This window comes from Onychomys torridus, chromosome 7 (assembly GCF_903995425.1).
Source record: "Onychomys torridus chromosome 7, mOncTor1.1, whole genome shotgun sequence".
Classification (NCBI taxonomy): Eukaryota; Metazoa; Chordata; class Mammalia; order Rodentia; family Cricetidae; genus Onychomys; species Onychomys torridus.
In genome coordinates this window covers 34790777-34814831 of record NC_050449.1, presented here as the reverse complement: position 1 = coordinate 34814831, position 24055 = coordinate 34790777, and the positions used below count along the sequence as shown (strand labels likewise).

The following is a 24055-nucleotide window of genomic DNA, read 5'->3' as shown; positions in this document are numbered from 1 at the left end:
TGGTAATATTGTGAGGTGATTCAATCATGAAGATACTAACTCCATCAAAGGCTTAATCCATTAATGAGTTCACAGCTGAATGAGCTATTAGGAGACTGGAAGCTTGCCTTTGAAGGTGTATCTTGTGCTGGTCCCTTCTAGGACTCTCTGCTTCCTGGCTGCCAGTAGTTCTCCTCTATTTGAGCCTTCCTGTGTAGTGGGTAGTCATTCCAGCTTTGACCTGGAAGTTCCAACCCCCAGTGATGCTTCGGTAACTGTCACACCTACAAAGTGGGGCCAAGAGAGGACCCTGAAGATCTGAGGCCTGGATGTGCTGGCTCTCTTGGTTCCTGGACCCTGGACGCTGGAGGTAGACCGAGCAGAGTTCTCCAGAGAACAATGCTGGACTGCGCTACACCTTTCCCAGACCCTGTTACCTATCCCTTCACTTCTAAGTTACCCCACAAAATAAACCTCCCTTTTAACTATGTGGAGTGGCCTTAATAATTTCACCAATATCTCTGTGCTCTGTTCTGCCTCTATAAAGTCCAGAAACAACAGAGCCAGGCAACCACAGACCGAAACCTCGGAAGTGATGAGCCCAAATGCATCTTCCTTCTGTAAATCAATTGTCTCAGGTATATTGTCACAGCAATAAAACCTAACTATCAATGTACAAGACTCAAGAACTAAAAGAAGGATTTTCCCATCTAGAATTAGAATGGTTTCATGGAATGCAAGCAACTTCATGATTCTTTTGATGTTATGCCCTGATGGTATCAGTATTTCACTTAATATATGTTTTTCAACTACTGTCATGAAATCATGTACCTCAAAGAAAAATGTAAATAAAAACTCTCACAAGTAGATCTAATTCTGGGTCAAACACCAAAGTGACTGAGGCAGCATCCAAGTCCAGACAGTCTGCTCTCTTTAGGAATGCAGTGACTGGTTGTCCCAGGGCAAAGGCCAGCTATCAATGCTGTGATCCTAGTTGTTCATTTATTGCTGCTCCTTTTCTGATACTCCAAGAAAATAAGAGTCCAGCAGGTTGGCAGCTAAGCCCAAGTGCTACAAGGCAACTGCACATTTGACTTTGGCTGTGTTAGACTTAGCTGGATTTTGCCTAAAAATGAGTGCAAGTTCTCTTTCCAGCTCTCCAGAAAAATTGCCAATTAAATAAGAGAAATCAAATTAGATCTAGCTGATGTCTGCAATTCAGCTAACCCTAGGGTAACAGCAACAGCCAGCAGGTGGTTCTAAGCAACACTTTGTGATATTCATGTCATGTTGCTTAAAGATGTGAAAAGTCCAAGTCTACCAGCTTCCAGTGTTTGACAAACCAGATTGCTGTTGGATCATATTTGAACAGACAGCTCCATCTGAGTGCTCCAGAGAAAGCCTTCTCAAGCAATCAGGTAAGGTCAGAAAAATTCCCCAGACTAGCTAAAAACTGGTGTATACCCACTTCTGAAAAACAGTCCTAGTGATGAGCTCTGCATGTTTGTTCACTCACCCTTCATGCATTTGACAGACATCCAGCAATTATTTATGAAGCCTTAATCTGTGCCATTCATTGTCTGTGCTTGAGGGCCGAGGCACAGCGCCCTGCCTAACACACAGCCTCTGGGCAGGCAGTCAATAGAGGCCATGCTAGAAAGTTCTTGTGTGTCAGCTCAAACCCTTCTTGGAATGCCATTCTTATTAAAAATTCAAGACTTGCAACAGTATTTAAATTCTTAGTTAATGTTAACCAAAAGCACCAAAATGTCAGAATGAATGAAGTCTTAAAATCTACCAAAGCCAAGAATAACATACAGTTGCCCAATATCTCAACTGAATTTCTCACTCAGCATTACTTCACACCTTTATAAGGAAAGTTGACAAAAGCACCATACCACTTGGGGAAGAACCCACTAAGTAGCTTAGAAATATCTCAAAAAGCTTTTCATCATCCCTAGAAATTACAGACATGCAAATCAAAAGAACTTTGAGATTTCATCTTACCCCGGTCAAAATGGCAAAGATCAACCAAACAATCAACAATGAATGATAGGGAGAATGTAGGAAAAAGGGAACCCTCATTAACTATTGGTGGGGTTGAAAACTCATCCAGTCACTCTGGAAATCAGTGCGGAGAATTCTTACAATGCTAAAAATGAATCCACCATATGAACCAGGTATGCCATTCCTCAGCATATGCCCAAAGGACTCAACATCCTACTCCAAAGATACTTATTTGCAGTGTTCATTACTGCTCTATTCATAATAGCCAGAAAATCAAACATTTAAAATCAACCTACTAAAGGATAATTAAAATGTGGTACATATACACTATGGAATACTAGCCAGCTATAAGAAAAATGAAATTATGAAATTTTCAAATAAATGGATAGAACTAAAAAAGATATTATTGAGTAAGGTAACCCACACTCAAAGAACAAATCACAATTTCTTGCTCCCAGTTCCAAATCCTCAGATGTGAATATAAAACCTGGAGTAACTGGATCTAGCAGCATATTAGTGATTTGAAGGGGGAGATGGGAAAATGGAGGGGTTTTAATTAGGTGGGGTAGGAAAGTAGAATAAAAGTAAGGATTCTGAAAAAGTCATATTATTATCTATTTACAGATAGTATCTATAGTTGAAATGTTATTTTCCCATTTGGGCTGGCAATGCTCCACAACCTCACACCACACCCCCTCCCTACCCAAGAGCCATGAACTACCCAATAAAAACCTCCACACCAGGCCCCTTTTGAGTCGTTGATCAGGGTTGACTAAGAGACTCCCAAATATCATCGCATCTTGCTGCTATTCTTTGTTACCTCCCAGAGGTGGAAGGTAAGTCCCTGCTGCTGAAGACACCGTGAACTTCAGACACAATACCCAGAGGACAAGCTGGAGTTCACCTGAACATCTCCCTCATGTAGACTAGTTTTCATGGTACCAGAAGAGAGGGAAGCAGCCAATACAACCCAGGTATGATACCTCTGAACAACTCAATCAGTATGACACAATATCCCTGGGGTTGAAATAGTGGCACACACACCTTTGTAGTAACCAACAGCTCTCTAATTGGATTTAAGGCTCACTCAACAAGAGGGAAACCATGTTTGGTACTGGAAACCTAGCCAACTATCAGCGGCTGGTAAAGTCATGGATCTTGGAGGAGACTCTATAACCACCACTTTACTAAGCCAGCGTAATTCTTAACTGTATTATAAACATGTATCCTCACACCCACAGATAAACACAGATGTCACTCCTCATCAAAGAATCTTCTCTTTGCAGCAGACAGAGAGCATTACAGACATCCACAGGGGATCAAAATGCAGAGAACAAGTGGCTGTGTGGTGCCCAGCCTCAATTGATAGCATCCACAATACAACGCAAGTATCTACAGTTCAGGAATCATAGTGGAAGATATAGAACGATGGTGAGAGCTGAGAAACAGGGAGTTTGCTGGGGATGGTATCTCCTGGAAAGGTCAGAGAAGCTGTACCTGTGAAGCCTCATCAGCATGACAGCTTAAACAAGAACTGAAAAAGGACCGCACCAATAGAAATGCTAATGTGGAAGAGGAAAGCTCAACTCCAAAGAACTACAGGCAACTACAGAATGCAGAGAGCAGGAGAAACAGTCTGCCCTAGGGAAGAGCCTCCATTTGCTCCTCCAGTACCAAGTGGTCAGCTCTGAAATAATATACATTATACATACTGGTTTTATATATATATCAGATATGTTTAGGAATACACACACACACACACACACACACACACACACACACACACATATAAAACAAAGAAATAGAGACCAAGAATTTGAGACAGAGCAAAGGAGTGAATGAGAAGGGTTGGAGGAAGAAAAAGGAAGGGGGAAATGATGTAATTCTATTTTTAATTTCAATTTTTTAAAATTTAAAGCGTAAGAGTCCCAAAATAGAAAAAGTGTAACTTCATTATGCTCAGAAGTCAAACCAATAAAACAAACAAAAAGCACAGTCATAGAAGAGATAATGGGTTGCCTTATGGGTCATGCCTTGGTCCATCCAGAAGGGCAAACTTAAGTCTTTCCTTATCTGATCCTCATTCTCTCCATTGGATGCACAACTCACAGCTCCACTTTCTCCCTGGTAGTTCCCTGAAGCCTCTCCACCACTGACATAAGTCCCTGACTTCTTCCTTAAAGCACATCACACCATCACTGCTGGACACGGGAAGAAAAGAAACATTGGCATGGTGCCGGGAGAAATGCCAACTAATGCATATGGCAAGAAGAACTGACAAGGACACCCAGTTAGAGTCTTATTAAAGACAGGAACGCATGCCCTGGTTCGCCCCTCACGCTTGATTAATGAGGAAAACACCCCAAAATCAAAAGAAGCTAAGTTTTAAGATAACAAAGTTTAAACTACATCTTTGCAGTGCCTTCCATCCACATATGGAACACTTATGTGTGAATTTTCAAGTTGTACCTTGTTTCTCAGCAGCGCCTGAATCTAGAATGGCAGTTTTCAGTAGACTCAAGTCCAGGGGTATGTTAAGTACAGGGTCCTCACAGCATCCCCATGAGGAAAGAGGTCACTAGCCACTCCATTACTACTTTCTTTATTTTCCTCTTTTCGTCACTGCTTTAGGGCTTGTTGTTGGTGTTGGTGGTGTTTGTTTGTTTTGGTTTGGGTTTTGGTTTTTGGCTTTTGGTTTTGTTTTGCTTTTAGATGGGCCTTTTGTCGCTCAGGTTGACCTCAAGCCCACTATATAGGTGAGGCTAGCCTTGATATCCTGCTCCTCCCGCCTCAGCCTCCCAAATTCTGAGCTTATATGTAACAGCCAGCAGGTCTGGCTTGTTTTGTCTTGTCTACAGTCATTTGCCATGGCATTTTATTCAATCAGTCAATAAACAGTGGTTATTCTCCTCCCTGGTCTAAATACTGCCCTACACTGTTGACTTATATAGTCCAAAATGGTAGCCCCCTAGCTAGAGATGGATATTAAAATTAGTTAAAATGAAATAAAATTAAAATGCAATGGCTCCATTACAATAGCCACATTTCACTACTCATGATACTTGTTGAAGAGGACAACCTTAGTGCAACAGGGTTTGGGTTTTATGTCCATCTTTATAGAAAATTCTATCGGTCAGCAATGTACAACACCCTCGTTGTTGAGCAAGGTGTCTCTACAAGTTGCCAAAGGAGACAAGGATGTTCCCTACCTCCTCACAACTTTCTATCCTTCACCCCAGAGTCACTATCCTACTTCCTGATCCTCAAGGAAGTGTGCTGCCAAGTCTTTCCATATGGATACAGGACAAGATGAGGGGGGTTGAGGTCTGTTTACATTGATCCAGAGGATGCTCAGTGCCGCTATTGTTCTGAGCTGCACAAGCATCTGTACAGTTTCCCCCTCCTGTTAGACACTTTGGCTCTAGCTTCAGTGAAGCCCATCCACCTGCTCTTCTGGCTCCAATTAGTCAGGTGACCCTCTCAATCATTTCCGAGAAGGCTACATCTGTAACTTACAACTTGCACCCAAATCCCACCGTTGCTTCGTAAAGTTTCTGTGTTTATTGTTGACAACTCAAAAGCCCTGTCTTGGCCTTCTTCATTTCTGCTTTCATTTTATCAGAAATGAGAGCCAAGGTTGGAGCCTTCTTCCTGCAAGGCAAAGAAACCTCACATTTTCTATGACGAGCTACCACCTCTCTCAGCTTTCACGATGCCCAATTCTAATGTCAGACTCCATGACAACAGAATGTCTCTTGAAGGACAAACAACATACCTTCCCAAGGAATGTTCATGTCTTCCTCCGCAGGAGGAAATAAAGTATTGAAAAGCAATCATCTCCGATCCTTTGGAGGGTTTTTGTTTGTTGGCTGGTTTGTTTGACAGTTTTTCTTTTTAAGCCAAAAATGTGGAATCAAAATGTAAAGAAGGCATGTCTGTATTCCCAGGCCAAAAAAGGAGAAAAAAAATGATAAAAGAAACTAGATTTGATCTAAAAGGGTACAACGGTCAAATTTGAAAGACAACTAGAAAATTACTGTTACTTCTGAAAGAGAAAAGAGAAGGAATAAATGTAAAGAAGAGGATTATACAGGTGAAGGGGGCAGCTTAGAGAAGGGAGAGTATGACACTCTAACCCCAAAGAAAATTAAATATCATAAAAGAACAAAAACAAAATTAAAGATCTTCCCCAACACAATGAGTGAACAAGGACATGTAATTAGACGTGGCATTTAATGTTAAGGAAATCTCAGCAGGTGAGTTGCTCTTCCTTTTCATTGTTAGTATTGGCTGAAACTCTGACAACACAGTATAAAGAGGAAATGAGAACTGATTGGACACTCAAACACAGAAAACAAGGATAGATGACCTGAGCTTCCAAACAGACCCTGGATCCTGGAGGCCACAACTTCCCAGCCTCGCCCCAGCACAGATGCCAAAAGTCATCAAGTACATGGTTTTGCTGAGCCCGTCCCTTAGTGTATGTGAGCCAAAAGCTTCCATGGAGCCAGTAGCCTGGGGAGTGCTCTTACTGCTTAACAGTCTTATATAACTCCTCCCAGAGATGCTCTGAGGACACTGACCAAGAACTGGATGCAATCTGCCATGCCTTCATCATGCTGAGATTTGACTGTGTTCCCAAGTTTATTGTCCTCTCCCTAGCCCTTCCTCTTTGAACCATCTGATCACTGAGATTTTAGCCACCTTCCAAATGTGTTAGGCGCGTCTTAGGAGACCCAAGATGGTGGTTTCTAATCAAACTATGAATGCTGTGAAGTTTTGGAGATCAAAAGAACTCACATCTTATCCTAAATATGAATGAAGAGTTTTTAACAGAACATTAACATGATTTAATGATCCTTGAGAAATGCAGCTTTGGCCATGAGGTGAAAAATGGCTTTCTGACTGGCAAGTAAAAATGCCAGTTAGCAAGTCAGGAGGCCACCTAGTAGAGAAGTTCACCCCAGTACACACAAAGTTGATTGGGTGAAAGCTAGTGATGATATAAACCAGGTATGGTGGGAGTATCATTACAGCTAGAGAGAATGGAAGGATTAAAGCTATATTTTGATGGCCGAGTTAGTTAAAATTTGCATATATGTTAATGGCCACAGATACCCTTGTCTATTTCAGGAACAGGACAATTTAAAGTATAATGCACAAAGAGGATTTTAATAAATCATAAGTAGGAACTTCATGTTAATTTGAAACTACTTAATACCCATATAATTCTTCATATAGATGTCGGATATTTTCAAAGGCAGGATTTTTTTAGAGTATAAATAATAGCCAATTGTCTAGATTAGTTTAATGAAGTTAATTTTAACAATAATTCTTGCTAGTAATTTTTTACATTAAACTCTATTCTGTTGAGTCAATAGCAAAACAATTGAAAGAGAATACACTACCTCAATGCTGTGACTTTTAAAAAAATCAAAATAGGAGCCAATGTAATCAACAAATTTTTGCAAATGAGAAATAGATTTGTTTATTCTGTAGCACAAAAAAATCCATGCAGTGCAGGATCTGATGCACTTTTGGAACGCATTTTCTACATCCTTGTGGAAGTATTTACCAACAAAACATCGTGAAATGCTCGGGTAGTAGTTGGCTGGTTAGAGTATAGCAAAGGAGGCCAAACTTCATGACTCAGTTTGTTCCACCTTGACTTTGTTTTAGCTGCCTCATGTCTTTTCAACCCATTTTTTTCTTGCTTTTAAATTGACTAACTTTGATATTTAAGATTCATACATGTATATAATGTATTCTTAGTTCTTTCTCCCTCATTCTCTATGTCCCTCTCATGCCTGTCAAGCCCCAACCCTATCCACACCAGCCCCTGTCCCAGGTTTGTATTTGTTAGATTAATCAGGGCCATCTGTGTGACCACTGGATTGGGAGTGTGACTGGAGCCTGGTGGGGGAATCAGAGGGCACCCAGATGAAGGCAGTCATTTCCCTGCTCTCTGAATATATTAGTAGCACATAGTTTGGCTCTGTTAGTTTTCAGCAGAATTCTAGCAGAGAATTAAACATCTTAAAATGTTTTCACAGACTACTAAAGTTGGGCCTGGAAGATACCTTGAGTGTCTCTTGTGAATATATCTTATTTAGTTAGTTTATGTATTGTACATGTGTACAAATGAACATTTGCACACACATGCGCGTGGAAGCCAGAGAACACCTTTGGGTGTCATTCTTCAAGTACCATCCATATTCTTTTAAGACAAGGTCTCTCACAGACCTGGAACTCACCAAGTAGATTGGGCTAGATGGTCACAAGTCCTAGGGAGCATGTCTATCTTTGCCTCTCTGGATATTTTTTTTTAATCTTCAAATTATGTCTATTAAGATTTTTCTACCCCCTCCCAAGGAAAAGAGCCTTTGGTAAATGAGCTAAATATCTCAACTATGCTTTGCTCATTGAGAATGTTTTTTCAAGGCCCATAATCCTCATACCCCAGCAGACAAGGCATCAGTTAGTACTCCCATTTGAATGTATTCGGCAGCATGAATAAGGCACAGCCCAAGTAGAGGCTGCTTCTGATATGATAGTACAATTCCTCCTCCAACCTTTGTGCACAGAAAGGTCATTCTTACTGCTTGTGAGTAACTCGTGCCCTAAATTATCCCCTGACTGACCCTTCTCTCTGAGACCTTGCTTTTCATTTTAAGCTGTAAACTCACCCCATGGCCTTTAAGATGTGTTGTACAAATTTATGAATTTTAAAAGATGAGTCAGGATGTCGAATGATAGCAAATTTGACAGCATACCACCAAATAGATGTACCTCATGTGTTCTCTAAAGACAGCCCAATAAGGTCTGGGGCACTTCCTGGTGACCCAGAGTCTTAGGATTGGATCAAGTTCCCCTGAATATATCATCAAATATGTAAACAGATGCATCATCGGCCTCGAGATATGAAGTTGACCACTTGCAAACATCATCAGATGATATCCCCAAAGAATGCTGTAATGGGGACAAATTGTGCAGTCACAGTGTTGGGGGGGGGTATTTCTTAAACCCTGTAATGAGAGTTCTGGGTCCATTTGAACAGTGGTTCTGCAACACATTCTCTGTAGCAGGAAGCTACCATAATCTCAGTGTTCTCCATCCTGTGTGGTCCTTTGCAATTCTAACATTCTGTTGTTCTGTCACCTTGGACCACGTGTTTTGAAGAGATAGATAAGAAATCAAAGAACGCCAGTGTCATTCTCACAAGGAAACGCAACAGCTATTCTCAGATTTGTAGTTTGAGATCCTTGGAATATACATAAGCAGACATGTTCTCGCTATAGACGGTAGATTTCAAGTCATTTCTGAAGGTTTCTCTGAACAACAGCTGATGGTTTTTGGAGTTTTACTAAAGTGACTTCAGTAATCCTTCTAGTGTTAAGGATTATAAACATCGTGGGCCCAGATAAAGCAAACACAATGGCAGGTGTACTTTTCACACGTTTCCATACCTCGGAGATCATCAGGAGCTAAGCACATTTGAGCTTTTGATCTTCTGCTGTATTTGCTTCTAGACAGAGTAAAAGTGCATCATTGCCTGAATTCTAAAAGTGAGACTGAAAGTTTCCAAAGTAACTCCAAATGTGGGCTGTACTCAGTTCCCAAGTTGGAAACAGTGCAATTTTACTAGAAAGGACTATTACAACAAGGCTTTGGCTAGAACCACTCAGTGGAGCAAAACAATCTGAACTAGCAGCTTGTAAAGGCCTCAACTCTCTGAGGACAAAAAAAAACAAAAACAAAAAACAAAAACAAAAAAACAACTAAAAGCTCTACAATAAGCCATAACATATCTTGTACGTATCCTGCCCATGCCCTATTTAGGGGCAGCAAATCCAAAGTTCCCTTGTCCCTGTCTGCTTGGTACAATGGAGTTTTGATATTTTTGAGACATGTATCTAGTACATTGATTTCTTTTTCACATTCCTCTTACAATTATCCCTTGGAGACAGTGATGGCCTTGAGGTGCCTTTTAGCATTCTTTATTTACTGAGTTTTCACATGACAATGATTTGAAACACATCGGAAACATGTTCCAAAAAGACTAGGCAGGGATGAGGAAGAGGATTTTGGTGTCCTAAGGAGTGAACACACCTGTTTATTTGTAAAGAAGGGGAAATACTAAGCACACAGTAGTACCCACATACGTTAACTGCATAACACTGAAATTTTTATCTCCATGACTCAGTTGGTCATCTGCAGAATGGGTATAACCACACCTCCACAGCCCACATTACCACACTGAGGAATTAATGAAGTACAATAATCCTTCACTGCAAATCTAAGCTGCAATTCATGTAAATTGATCAGTTACAAATTTGAATATTCTAGAGGTCTGGTGAAGCTCAGCAGGTAAGAATGATTCCTATGAAGAGGAGTAACTGATTCTGATTTGAATGTCCAGCATCCAGCACCCAAATTAAAAGCCATGCATGTTCTTGGAACCCCAGCGCTGTGAGGAGGAAGACAAGAGGATCACTGGGGCTTGCTGGCTGTCAGCATAGCTCCAGGTTCAGTGAGACCCTTCTTAAGGAATAAAGCAGAGAGGGTAATAGAGCACTGTACCTCCCTGTAGCCACTAAGCATGCACACACACACACACACACACACACACACACACACACACACACACACTTTAAAATTTGAGTATCGCCAGGCGGTGGTAGCACACACCTTTAATCCCAGCACTCAGGAGGCAGAGACAGGCAGATCTCTGTGAGTTCAAGGCCAGCCTGGGCTGCCAAGTGAGTCCCAGGAAAGGCGCAAAACTACACAGAGAAACCCTATCTCAAAAAAAATTGAGTATCATTAGCAAAAGGAATAGGTGAAACTCTCTTGCATGATTCTAAAAATAAAATTCATTTATTATCATTCAGAGTCAGGAAAACCAAAAATCCATTTCTAAGGAGGTGTGTTTGGTAACATGGCAAGCAATAGCCATGCTTGCTAGCTGTTGGCTATGGCTTGACTCAGGCATCATCACCATAGTTGTCACAGGAACTTTCCTCAGGAGCCAGTTCTGCAGAGATGATCACTGAATACTGAACTTAACAAGTTACAGATTTTGACCCATGGTGGCTGGCCCCACTACACAGCTGTTAGCATTCAAATCTAGTACAGAAACCTGCTCCTCCAGAGCAGCTAATTCATCCACTAGCACCTCCATACCTGTCATCTGGCCTCACCACCCTCCTTGTTGTCTGGCCCCAAGTCAATGCCCACATTCAGGTTAGGACTTAACATTTGTTCTCTGATGGTCTCCTTGGATTCAGTATGTTATTTGAACCCCATACAGCTTATCAATGATCTTGCATTTGGCACATGATCCTCTAATAACCATTCCACTTCATACTAGTTATTCTCCATTGTTGCATTGATCAGATAATCATGTCCTATGAAGGCATAGATCATATAATCTCTCTCTCTCTCTCTCTCTCTCTCTCTCTCTCTCTCTCTCTCTCTTTCCTTTTTGGAGCTGAGGATCGAACCCAGGGCCTTGTGCTTGCTAGGCAAGTGCTCTACCACTGAGCTAAATCCCCAAGCCCTCTCTCTCTCTCCCTCAGCCTAAGACAACCTTAACAATGATTTTACTTGTCCCACTCCAGTACAGGCTGGCTTTCCCACTATTGATACTGTCTCAAGGTGAATATCCCAACTTGTTCTTTGATATTTAGCACTAAGAGACCCTCCAGGAACCTGCTCAGATGTTCAGGACAGATAGACAAACAATCCATTTTGTTAGGCTAAGGAAAATACTGGGCCTCAGAGGCACCATGCAGTGGCAGCTACTGGAGTCCATGGGACCTCAGGGAGACGGTTTGGCAAGTTTCATTTAGGCTATAGACTTCAGGATTGTCTAATGATAAAAATGAATTGATGTTGTTCACTGAGTGTGCCAGTTGCTAGGCACTTGAGGTATATCACCCCGGCTTAGCCACTTCACTCTGAGCAGATGCTACCATTCCTCAGTCTACTGATAGAAACAGTGTGACCAGAGTGCATTGATTTGCTCAGAGTAAATAAGGAAGTGAAAGAAATGAGATTCAAGTCCAGAAGGACCAGCTTCGAGAGACCATACTTTTAACTAGTATGCCATCTTTCCTCTGGGTTAAATTAGTCACTGGAGGGAGTTTGGGTTGGGGAGGAGATTGGTTGGGGAAAAGAACTGGTTTTCAGTTGTAGGTAGGTCCACCTGACCCACTGAATATTTAGCTATTTCCCTACTAAGAAGCAGGGTAGTGACTAAGTACCGCCTCTGCAGGGAGGCTAGGGGTTACTGAAGAGACCTTTGCTATTTGAGGCTCCCAGAAACTATGATTGACTGGCCCTAGAGATCAATAGAGTTTAGCTCATGGTTATCCCAGTGGGATCTGAGTAGTGGGAGACCTTCTCTTCCTAGAGGAGAACAAGAGAAAATAGCCCATCCCTTTACTTTGAAAAGGGTTTCCCTATACCATCAGATCCCTAAACCCAACCCACTGAGCACTCTTAGCCTCTCATCTCAGGGTCAAGAGAATCTCAAGACCATCTTAAGCAGGGTCTGAAGTGAATCCCTCATGCTTACTAAGGCACTCAAATTGTGGCTCTGTTTAAATGGCTAGTAGCAAAGAAGGTCATCTTTTGTGATGAGACCTCTTCAAATATCTGAGATGCCCCAGAGCCAGGGATCAAAATGGAGACTCTGGTCCTGTCACCTGTAAGTTCTGCCATAAGAGGGTGATTCCTCAGCTCTTGAGTCGCTGAAGTTATCACGTCTAAAGAGGCACAATCGGGCTTTTACATGAAGCCACCTGGGTTTAAACACAGACAAGAGGTTGGTTCATGTAGCACTTATTAAATTTTACCTTAAGAAAGAAAAGAAGAGGTCTGGCTTGATTTGTATCTTGGATAATCTGAATGATTTAGGAACTAGTGAATAAATCTATTCAACCTTTTTTCTGGGAGAGAAAAAAATCCATTCCTAAAACTAAATAATTATACTTTAAATCCATCCATCTTTGGGCAGAAGAGACCATCCATTTTTAACTGAAAGTTACATATCAGCAAGAAATGTGTTAAATCAATCTAGGAAGGCCAAGCAAAAAGGAGAGACATGAGCTGTATTCTTGTTGCCATGACAACAAGGCATGCTACCTGGACAAAGATTTTGGTAAATTCTTAAAAGAATTGCCAGAGGTCTTCCCATCTATTTCCCCAGTAAAGATACATACAGGACTATCCCTGAGTGGACACAGGCAAGATCGGAGAGAAGCAAGGATGACCTATGAGATGGTCCTGACTGGGAGCTCCAAGGGAGAGGCAAATATCAGTAGAAAATACAGGATCTCTTTACTCAGTGTCTTTGTTGCTGCGTCTATGGGACCCAAAGGTCACTCATTCAAAAGCCTCCTCACGCTTGAAAACCCCCAACTGCTACAGATTAAGCTCACGAGAAACAAATCCTAAACTAACAAGTCTGCCATTTTTATTAACAGTAGTTGAGAATAAGCACTCGGCTTGATGACATCCCCTCAAAGCCGCTTTCCTAAAAAGGAAATGGAGAGTTTGGAGTTTAGAAAATGTGTCCTTTGTTCCATCTCTGGACATTGCACTGAGCCGGGGTGGCAGTGGGGAGGGGGAGGGCAATCTCTCTCCCAATCTATACTTTATACTTCCCATAAAAATCCTGCACACCACTCATTTTCCTGATAATTGATAGTGTCTTCAAAACAAAACATAGATGCTACTTGTAATAGTATTCCCTCTGATTGAATAGTTTCCAAACTTGAGATCTTTAGCACACAACTGGCCATGAAAGCGGTCACTGAGGTCTGCATTGAGTATTCCTCTTCACTCTGAAAGGATCTCCCCTCCTCCTGTTCAATAACATCTCTTGGCCTGATAACAAGCACTGGAGGACGACAGAGAGAGAGAGAGAGAGAGAGAGAGAGAGAGAGAGAGAGAGAGGAAATCTATTTTCCAGATCAAAGTAATCCGTCATCCATTGCCATGGCTCCAGACATCTTTTTCTGTTGTTCTTTTCATTGACCAGACAAGATGTTTCTCAGCTCTCTGCTTCTTAGTTGCCCCCTGAATTTGTTTTCTCATTGAGAAAAGTGGTCATTAAAGTATTAGTTTAGGTTGATTGGCTCTTCAGCAATAGGAGAGGCTCTGAGGTTTTATTATGTTTGACATGGTCTCAGAAACAGTGGCTGAATTGTTATACAATGTAGAAATCATACCTTAAGGCGGTGGGCCTCTTCCTGGGGACCTACCCAAGCTGTGAGGTAGATGACTTCACACCAAGCCTATTGGGATTCTCCTGGGTACTTTCAGGGCTTAAGTGTCTGGCTTTGTCCATGGACCTCAGCTCCCTGCCTTGGCCATGGAGCCAGCCCCCTCCAAAGGACCTACATTCTTCCCAAGTGACTGAAGCTGCCCAGCATTCTCTTCCATTTATATCAACCAGTGGCGCATTCAGTAAGAAAAAGGGGGGAGAAAGGGGGGGCGCTTTGATGTTTCCAAGGGCCAGAAATCACTTGGATATTCTTCCAGGGCCACTCGGCAGCAGGTAGAGGGTGTGACAGCTGGTGGGGAGTTTGGCAGCTGGGATGTGACTGATCAACCATATCTGGGAACTGTTCTGCCCTTATGAACTGAAAAGTTTGTTCCTATAGTTCAATGTGGGGCAGGGCAATAAAAATAAGGAGGAAAGATCAGAGGGTCAGGAACACACCACCTGGGACAAAGACCTCAAAAAGTATCAAACACCTTGCCAGAAGATTTCATTACGTTCAAAGTCCAATTGACTGAAGTCTTTATGTCTAATCCAATACAAATGTATGACTTCCAATACCCAGGAACTGTTGCAAGGGGTGGCTAGCTGCATGCATGCAGATGTTAAGTCTCTCTTTGCCCATCTGTTAAAATACAGTCAGCGATAGGCTTACTTTAAAGATTCATAATACCATAGAGATGCTGTTTGCTAAGACACACTCTGTGTCAGGCTCTGTGCTTAGCATTTAGATGTAGCATCCAACTTCGGGCTTATAACAACCCTTTGCAATAGGTGCTGTTGCACTGTCTTTCCTACAAAGGGAAAATGCATCAAGAGTTGGAATGAGTTATCCAAACTCAGCCCAGTCAGCTGGTATGTGCAGCCAGGATTCAAGTGCTGTCAGCTCAGGAGTGCCTGCCCTATTAGCCAGTACTTGGGAATGAAATGAAATAATGTATGAATGTATTGACTCTGGGAGCAGACACACAGCAACATGGCCAGTCATTAATTTTGCAGTGTTAACATTATTATGACACTCTTTCTATTGCTTTGGCCAAATGAATCAGAGTACGTGACAGTGTCTCAACAAGGAAAGGACTTCAGGAAAGCAAACACATTAAACATAGAGATTGGCCAGAGCCGATGCACAGAAAAAAAAATGAGCATATTTTTAATCTACATGTTCCATGAACATAAATACACTGAACAAGATTTGCTGGAGGAGATGATGAGGGGGAAAAGGAGTGAGGAGTCAGTGGCCCAGAAAGAGCTGCTCATTTCTAGAGGCTGCCTAGCACTGCCTAGGCAAAAGAGAGGTCTGGGTGGAGGGAGAGATGTAGATGAATATCTTGTGTTTAGACAAAGAGAAAGGGAGGTACAGATGACTAGTGAAACCTAGCTAAGAATGCATGGGCTTCGGGGAGGGGGTGGCTTAGCAGTTAAATGTACTTAGTGTTCTTACAGAGGATTTTAATTTGGCTCTTAGAACCCATATTAGGTGGCTCACAGTCTCTGACAATTCTAGCTGCAGGGTATCTGACAGCCTGCTCTGGACTCCTAGGGTATCTGCACTCATATGTGCACACATACTACACATGCATATATAACCAAAAGAAATTATTTAAATTTGTTTATCTATTTTCGTGTGTGTGTGTGTGTGTGTGTGTGTGTGTGTGTGTGTGTGTGCATGTGCTCACCTGGTTTTTTTTTTTGTGGGGGGGTGCCACATGCATGGAGATCCTCTGTCACTGGAGTTACAGACAGTTTTAAGGCACCATATGGGTGCTGGGAACAAAACCCAGGCCTTCTGCTGAAAACAGCAAAAGTGCTTGACCAAAAAGCCATCTCTCCAGTCCCATACACATAATTTTAAAATATAATAAAAAACAAACCTTTAAGGAGAACTAAAGACACCTTCTCAGATGTTCACGTCTAGTCACACTAGAAGATGCACACACACAACACAAAATCTCTTGTTACCCAGAATCCCTTGTTATCTAGGGCTGCCACCAACTACAGATGCTCAGGAGCCCCCAAAACCATTATAAGACCTCATTCCCTTATATATTGGATGAATATTTACTGAGGACTTTCTGTGTTTCTGGTACTTGGAGGTACAAAGACTATAAGAAGAATTGACTAGGACCCTCCCTGCCCTAAAGTCTGCTATATGACCTAATTTGGGGGAGTTTTATAGAGAGTCCTCTAGAAGGGATGACCAGGCCATAGGGACCAGCTCTGACATGAACAAGTAAGAGGAATAGGTTGGTGGAGGAGTTTGTTTCTCCCTACTGGAAACCAAGTTCACTTTTCAAAATGGAAGCCATCATGAAGGAAAATGAAGACTGGTCCCAGTCAGTTTTGTTGTCAACTCGACACACTTGGGAAGAAGGAACCTCGATTGAAGAATCATCTGTATCAAACTGGCCTGTGGACATGTCTATGGGTGTTTTCTTGATCGCTAATTGGTGAAGGAGGGCCCAGCCAACTGTGGATAGCACTGGCCCTGGGCGGGTGGGGCTGGATTGTACAACAGAGGTGGCTAACCCTGAGCTGACAGCAAGCCACTATGTGATGTTTTTCATGGCCTCTGCTTGGGCTCCTGCCTCTAGGCTCCTGTTTGGGATCTTGGCTTGGCTTTCCTAGGTGATGAACTGTAACCTGTAAGCTAAAATGACCCTTTCCTCCCAAAGCTGCTTTTAGTTGTGCCGTTAACTACATCTGCAGAAAGCAATCTAAAAGAAGGATGTTTTCTGAAAGTAAAGAAGAGGCAGAGAGCATGCCTGGTCCTGCTACAGTGAAAACTGTCTGGACAAAGGGGAGGACACCTCTCAGACAGAATGGGGAAGGGAGACAGGAGAAAACAGATGTTCACAGTGTGGAAGTTGTGGTAGTGTTGGATGGTCCTAACCGTCTCAGCCAAGGGGGCTCATTTGGAGAACATTTTAAGAAAAGAGAGGAGATGTTGCAAGAGATTATGATCCATCACCATAGAAAATGTCATTTCCCTTTCTTGTCTTCCTGGAAATCCCCAACTAAGCCCCAAAACCTAAAATTAAGTACCGCTCCTATAGCTGTCTAAGACCCTAGGCAGGACTGAGGACCTTCCCTGCATTTGATTACGTCTCTGCCGACTTTGTAAGCATCTCATATTGGGGTTACTCTATCTATCTGTCTGTCTGTCTGTCTGTCTGTCTGTCTATCTATCTATCTCTATCTCTCTGTCTTTATCTATCTCTATCTCTCTGTCTTTATCTATCTCTATCTCTCTGTCTTTGTCTATCTATCTCTATCTCTCTATCTTTATCTATCTATCTATCTGTCTATCTCTATCTCTCGGTCTTTGTCTATCTATCTCTATCTATCTTTATCTTACTATCTGTCTATCTATCTAACTATCTATCTATCTCCGAAAGACTCTTGATGGCTTTGCTCATCTTAATTTCTCTAAACTCCAACCTGATACAAAATTATATTCAGTAAGTGTGCGTGGATTGAATTAATAACATTTTTCATAAGATACATCTAAAGGAATTGCAACTTAGATCCGGAAAAGTGAGGGAATAAACATTTAGAACTGACATTTGAAGTGTCTAGTTCAGATCAAAGCAGTCTGCTTTGGGACAATTACCTTGACCTCTTTGCAGCTAATAAACCAGGCTCTGAAAACCAGAGACCACAACTCACAGAACCAGGAGCTTCATTAGTGAATTCAGTAAAGGGCTTTTTAAGTGGCAAAGCAGATAATTATAGAAAATGTCTCTGACAAAGACATGGCTCGAGACCATGAAGGGCCTTCCTTCCAGACATTAAATTATGTTTTACTGCAATGTAAGCTGCTACAGAGGATCCAGAGACCTCTCAAAAAGCCTGTCCCCACAAGGTCCCAAGATGATGTGCTTACCAAGTTCACAAAACATTGAGAAATGGTCAATAGTCATAGTGAAGAAGCAGAAGCGTCCTGCTATTCAGCACCTCCCTCCTCAAGGTCACTATGCCCCCTACTGAACTCTCTGCTTTTCTATTGTTTGACTTGCCTTGCCTACTGGTTTCCACCTTTCCAGATCATCAGCAGAGCACTCAAATGTACTTGACCTTTAGAACGACACTTGTGCTCCCAGGAAGTGCATGATCATTTATCACTGCCATTTACCAAGTGTTCGCTACATAAATAGATACCTTGGTAAGCTGGAAAGCAGCTGCTAGCCCATTTGCACTAAAGTGATACCGTTTAGTCCAGATGAGACACGAAGACATTAAGACACTGAACAATCAAACAGTAAATACACAGGAGTCAACAAATGAATGACTGATATTTTCCATACTTACCTGCATAGCCTTACAAGGTATATCCTACTCTACATTGCTCGGCTAATGTTGAAAATTGATATAGAGAAATTAAAACATTTGTGTTGAATTTGTTTTATAATTCACCACACACACACACACACACACACACACACACACACACACACACACACACACACACCTGTCTCTCAAACTGGATTTGGTGAGGATAAATTCATTATTAGCATGCTCCCCAATGTGCATACTCCAAGTTCAGCAATATATATGATAATAATGAGCCAAGCTTGCCTGGGTTATTTTCATTGTCATGATTAATCAAAAGGCCAACATTGAAAAAGCATAAGAGGAAGCAAAAAAATTAAAAATTAAATAAAAGAAAAAACATAAAATTAAAAAGAAAACAGTCATAAAACAGGTATGTGCTTTATCGAGCCTATCAATCTTTTCCATTCCAGGTATCAACATTCAATCCAACATGGCGTTTCAAGCTTGGGCACATTACTCCCTACCTATGGAATATTTAAGAAACTTGCAGTCTCTGGATCTTCAGGCTGCTTTCTTATCACCAGAGCAGCTCACAGTCTGTCCTTACTCATCAACATTAAATGTGGAAAATTGGCTGCAGCTATAATTAAAACTCTGGTTAGTATCCACATTAGCTAGTTGGTCTTCACATCAGCCACTCAAAGCTCTTTTGAAACTTATAATTACTTGAAACATAGATAAAATGGCAAGATTTTCTTATTATTGTTGTAACTGAAGGGACCCCACAGAGCCTGAATATCATATAGGAAAGTCCTTCAACTGATGGGAAGTGGGGCTCCCTGACTTGTTAAGATCACTTCTAACTGTAAACCATGATTCTTTGATCCTTTGGGGAAACAGAAAGATTGTTCCACAATGTGGACTTTACTAGACAATCCCATTCCTGGTGGTGAAGCTACCAGTTCATGACATGGAAAGAATTGCTAAAGCTTTGGCCAATTTTTTTCTGACTCTTTCTGACCTGACTCTGCCTTGGTGGTTAGAAACCCTGATTCTGGTTCACCCTTCACAGACACCTGTTGCTAGTGGGATCTTACCCTGTGTCCTCTTCAAAGAAAAAAATCACAGTGAGTAACTAGGGAGCCTACAGGCATAAGAAATTTCAGGTCACCTATTCTAATAAACAATCAAGACAGAAAAAGCAATGACTTGTTAAAAGAATAATAACTTAGGTGGGTGAAACGGCTCAGCTGGGACAGGCTCTTGCTGCCAAGCCTGAAGATCTGAGTTCAGTCCCCAGAACCCACATGGCAAAAGGAGAGAACCGACTCCCAAGAGCTGTCTTCTGTAGTCCAAGTGCATGTGCATGCATGCATGCCTATGCATGCACACACATATGCCTGTGCATGCGCACACGTACACACACAAACACACATGTATTTTAGAACAAATAACAAAAGAAAAAAGCAACTTATTTAACAAATATTATGTCGCTGTAACAAACATAAATTGGAAAGTTTGGGAAAACACTGTTTATCTAGCAACGTGGGACTTTAAATTTGCCTCTAATGGGTCAATTCACTTTTATCCCTTGTGGTACAGGGAATCAAACCTAGGGCCCTGCATATGCCAGGCAAGTGCTCACTCAGCCACTCACCTACATCTTTAGCCCAGTGGGTCATTAAAAAATCCAAGCATTAGACCTGGAAATGCTTAAGTGGAGAAGAAGAAGACAGGAGAGGAAGAACAGGAGCAGAGGCAGGAGACCAATGCTCCAATCAGGATTAGCTTCCATCACCCTGAACTAATCACAGCATGAAACGGCCTTCATATGGATATGGCAGTGCACACCTGTAACCCTTGGGAGGCTGAGACCAGGAAGATTATCGAAAGTTCAAGGCCAGTCTAGACTACATATTAAGGGCCAGCCAGCCAATCTGACTGGGAAAATAGAGGCCCAATTTAAAAAAAAAAAATCGAAGGAAGGATGGAAATCATAACAAGAAGTAATGAGGACTTCCCAGTACGTACATTTGGAGTTCAAGACCCAACAAAAAATACAGGAAGTATGGTATCATTTCAACTATTGGCAGATAAATCTATAGAAACCAAGAGTCTATGTATCAAATAAGGAATTACCAGTTAGACAGAGGAAGAAAAGCTACAGCCAGACCCAAAACGAAGATCTGGAAACCACGTCAAACTATGGATTTTTTTTTCTTAAAAAGCACTGACAATTTTATTATAAAATATGTACATATGGACAATAATTCATAGATAAGGAGTCTGCCGCAATTTTCTGAGTAACTGCCTGTTTCTTCTGCCCATTTACTCTGCTTTGAGGCTCATGATTTGGTGAATTATTCTTTTGTGGAATCCACCTTGCAAACTAAACTCCAAGTGTTCGAGGGTGACATCTTCCTTTTGTCCATCTCAGTGTCTGTCTTGCTCCTTCTGCCTGAGTAGCAACCCATGCTCACTGAAATCCCTTACAATCTAACTTCTGTTTCTCCTAAGGGGCTAGTTAGGTGTTTCATGTAAACATCTGTAGAGAAATTCTTCAGGTGTTCTCACCATTAATTATTGTTATCAATGAAATATTGATGACCACCGTAAGCACAAATAACCATTCCTGAGTAAGAACTTATTAGTTTATATAAATGTAGAGAACCAAGCTGTACTTTGTGATTTGTGTTGAAGTCCTGGTAGCATTGCAGAGCACTTTTGTGGATACCATTTCAATTGACTTGCTTATTGGATAAGCACATTAAATTATCATAAATCTACCCATCACCCTGCCCACCAATAAAAGCCACATCCTAGCTCTGGTACCTGTTAGTAAATTAGTAATTAATCACTCCTAATACAAATGTAGTGATCTCCACATGGTCTGGCAAGAATAATACAGCACCCATCAATACTGGAAAGGGATAGTGCTCAAATTGTATCAACTCAAGCCAAAGAAAGATCCAGGTCAGAGCACAGACCCTTTCAGTCTATGGAGTAAGGGAAGTGATCTCAGTGGTTTTCCATGCCCCCTTGAGAAATGCTTAGGGCTTCCTCTCATCCTGACATTTCTTCCTACGTTAGCATTCCTGGTTAGGCTGAAATGACAGGTGAATTGTTCACACTGACAGTGAGAGCAACTGGTGGGTGATCAAAAGAAACCAATAATAAAGTTTGGGGGGTGGATCTCATCAAGGTCACTAAAACTCATGACAAGTGGAGAGAGAGGAAATGTGTGGGCTTATTGCTCAGGAACCAGAGAGCAATTTTCTGATTAACCCTCTCTGGTTCGTCTCCTGTAGATGCCTAACCCTACAAACGTGTAAAGTAGTTTGTTGCTTTCAAATGACTGTGCAAGAACTCTCCTGCATCAGTCTGAGTACAGCTGCCTTTAAATGTGTCTTCTAACCCCCCCCCCAATCTGGCCAAGCACAGAAGCCATTGCTCCTCATAGTTCTCAGCATAGCCATGTACTGCGGCACACACAATTAGATAGTTTTCACACACACACCCCCACACTGAATCCTTTATACAATGTGAGTGTGCCATTTTGGATTGTACCTCATTGACCAGCAGATAAGAACATGTTCATGAGATTCCCTCCGCTAATACAGAGTTGTCAGTTGGGAGTTCCTACCCAGCCAGTGACTATATTTGCAGCTCCATTTACTCTAGACATGTTGGCAAAATGGCCTGTCAGTCAACAGATAGCAAGTACCTGGGATAATCAACTGATAAAGGGAAAAACTGTGTTTTGGCTCATGGTTTTAGAGGATCCTGCAGGGCCATAAATGGTGGCGACAGAAATGAGTAGAGGCAGCATTTCACTTTGAAGCCTTTATAGCGTGCCATACACCCATGCACTGTCTGATACAGTTTGGATCTTAAGCATCCTGGAAAGACCCATGTGCTACGGGTTTTGGTCCTCAGGGTGGGGCTACTGGGGGGAGTGGAGCCTTTAAGAACAGAGGCTGAGTGGGATGTCATTAGGTCATAGGGCACGTGACATTGAAAGACTAGCAGGACCCCAAACTCTCCCTTTCTCTCTTTTTGCTTCCTGGCCATGAGAGGGATAGTTTTCCTTCTCTGTAGGTTCCTCATCACTTCTGTCCTGTGGCCTAAAGCAAATGAGCTTGCCCTGAACATGAGCCGGCTCACTTGAAAGCATGTGTCCAATTAAACCTCTTCCTTTTATCTACTGCTTGTTGGAATCTGACTACAGTCCCCTTTTGCCTGCTCCTAGTTATATGAGTATCTAGGATCATGGGTGGTAAAGACTTGTTTGAGCCCTAGGAACCAGGGTCTCCCAAATCAGTACCCTGAAGAAAGCCACGCTATAGCAGAGCAATGTGTGAGACAGCCCTAAGAGAATATTATAAATGATTATAATTTGTTCTGTTTTAAAAATCTTTAGAGGCTTCAGGATCTTTTGGCACTGGAGTATAAACTAATACATGAACTTGACAAATTTGGCATATATAGATATTTCAAGGATAAGGAATCCACAAGCAGGATGCTTACCCACTTGCCTAGAAAAGAGTGTGAATATACTTGCCCAGAAAGGACTGAATACAGCAACCCATGAAGTTATATATAGCAATTGTGATTATACAGACTGATGTGGCAACGGTGTTTGAATCCTCTAGATGTTCCCTTTAAATTCATAGACACACATTTGAATTTTGATGTTGTGAGACAATGTTGAGGTTGTCATAGAAACAAGTTAAAACAACACAGTACATGAGATGTGCCGGACTACTTAGCACTAGGAGTGCCCGCAATAAAAAAAAAAAAAAAATGATGTTATCACACAGGAAAAACCACTTGGGGTCGTGACGTGAGAGTCAACCATTGGTCTTTGCCCTTATAGGCAACATTCTATGAGCTAACATTCTATGGTATTGCCGGTTCTGAAGAGAAATGAATTTCAGACTTTAGATGAGAATATTGTAGCATTGTTGCCCTAATCATACTAATCTTGCTTCCATAGAAGAGAAATACACACTCATATAGGAAGAGAAACAGACAGAGAGGGTGATATTGGGTCCACAGAGTTAAAACTGGGTGGGGGGGGCTGGAGAGCTGGCTCTCTGTGTAAAGTGTTTGCTGTGCTAGCATGAAGGCCTGAGTTTGGATCCCAAGCACCCACATAAAAATCTTGGCATGGTAGTGTGTGCCTGTTGTCCTATCGTGTGAGGGGGCAGAGACAGGAAAAGATCCTGGAGCTGACTAGCCTGTTAGTTTTAGAGCCAATCAATGAGCACCAGGCTCAGGGAGAGATTCTGTTTCAAGAAATTAAGGGGGAAAGCAATAGAGAAAGACACTGACTTTGCCCTTCAGCCCCTCCATGTGCTCTCATAGGAATGCATACCAAAAATAAATAAAATAAATGTGATGGAGTGATGAGTGGAAGGCATAATATATATAAAGTAAGCAATTAAACCCTTCTGAGGTGGGTTTGAGAGCACATTTCAGACCCACCTCTGGTCTGCATTATAA

At 41.8% G+C, this 24055-nt stretch overlaps 1 long non-coding RNA gene across 1 annotated transcript in view; it reads right to left on the bottom strand.

Moving 5' to 3' along the window:
- The window catches only part of LOC118587406, a 159549-nt gene that overhangs the window by 107739 nt on the left and 27755 nt on the right, over positions 1-24055 (bottom strand). The gene's annotated exons all lie outside the window — the stretch shown is intronic.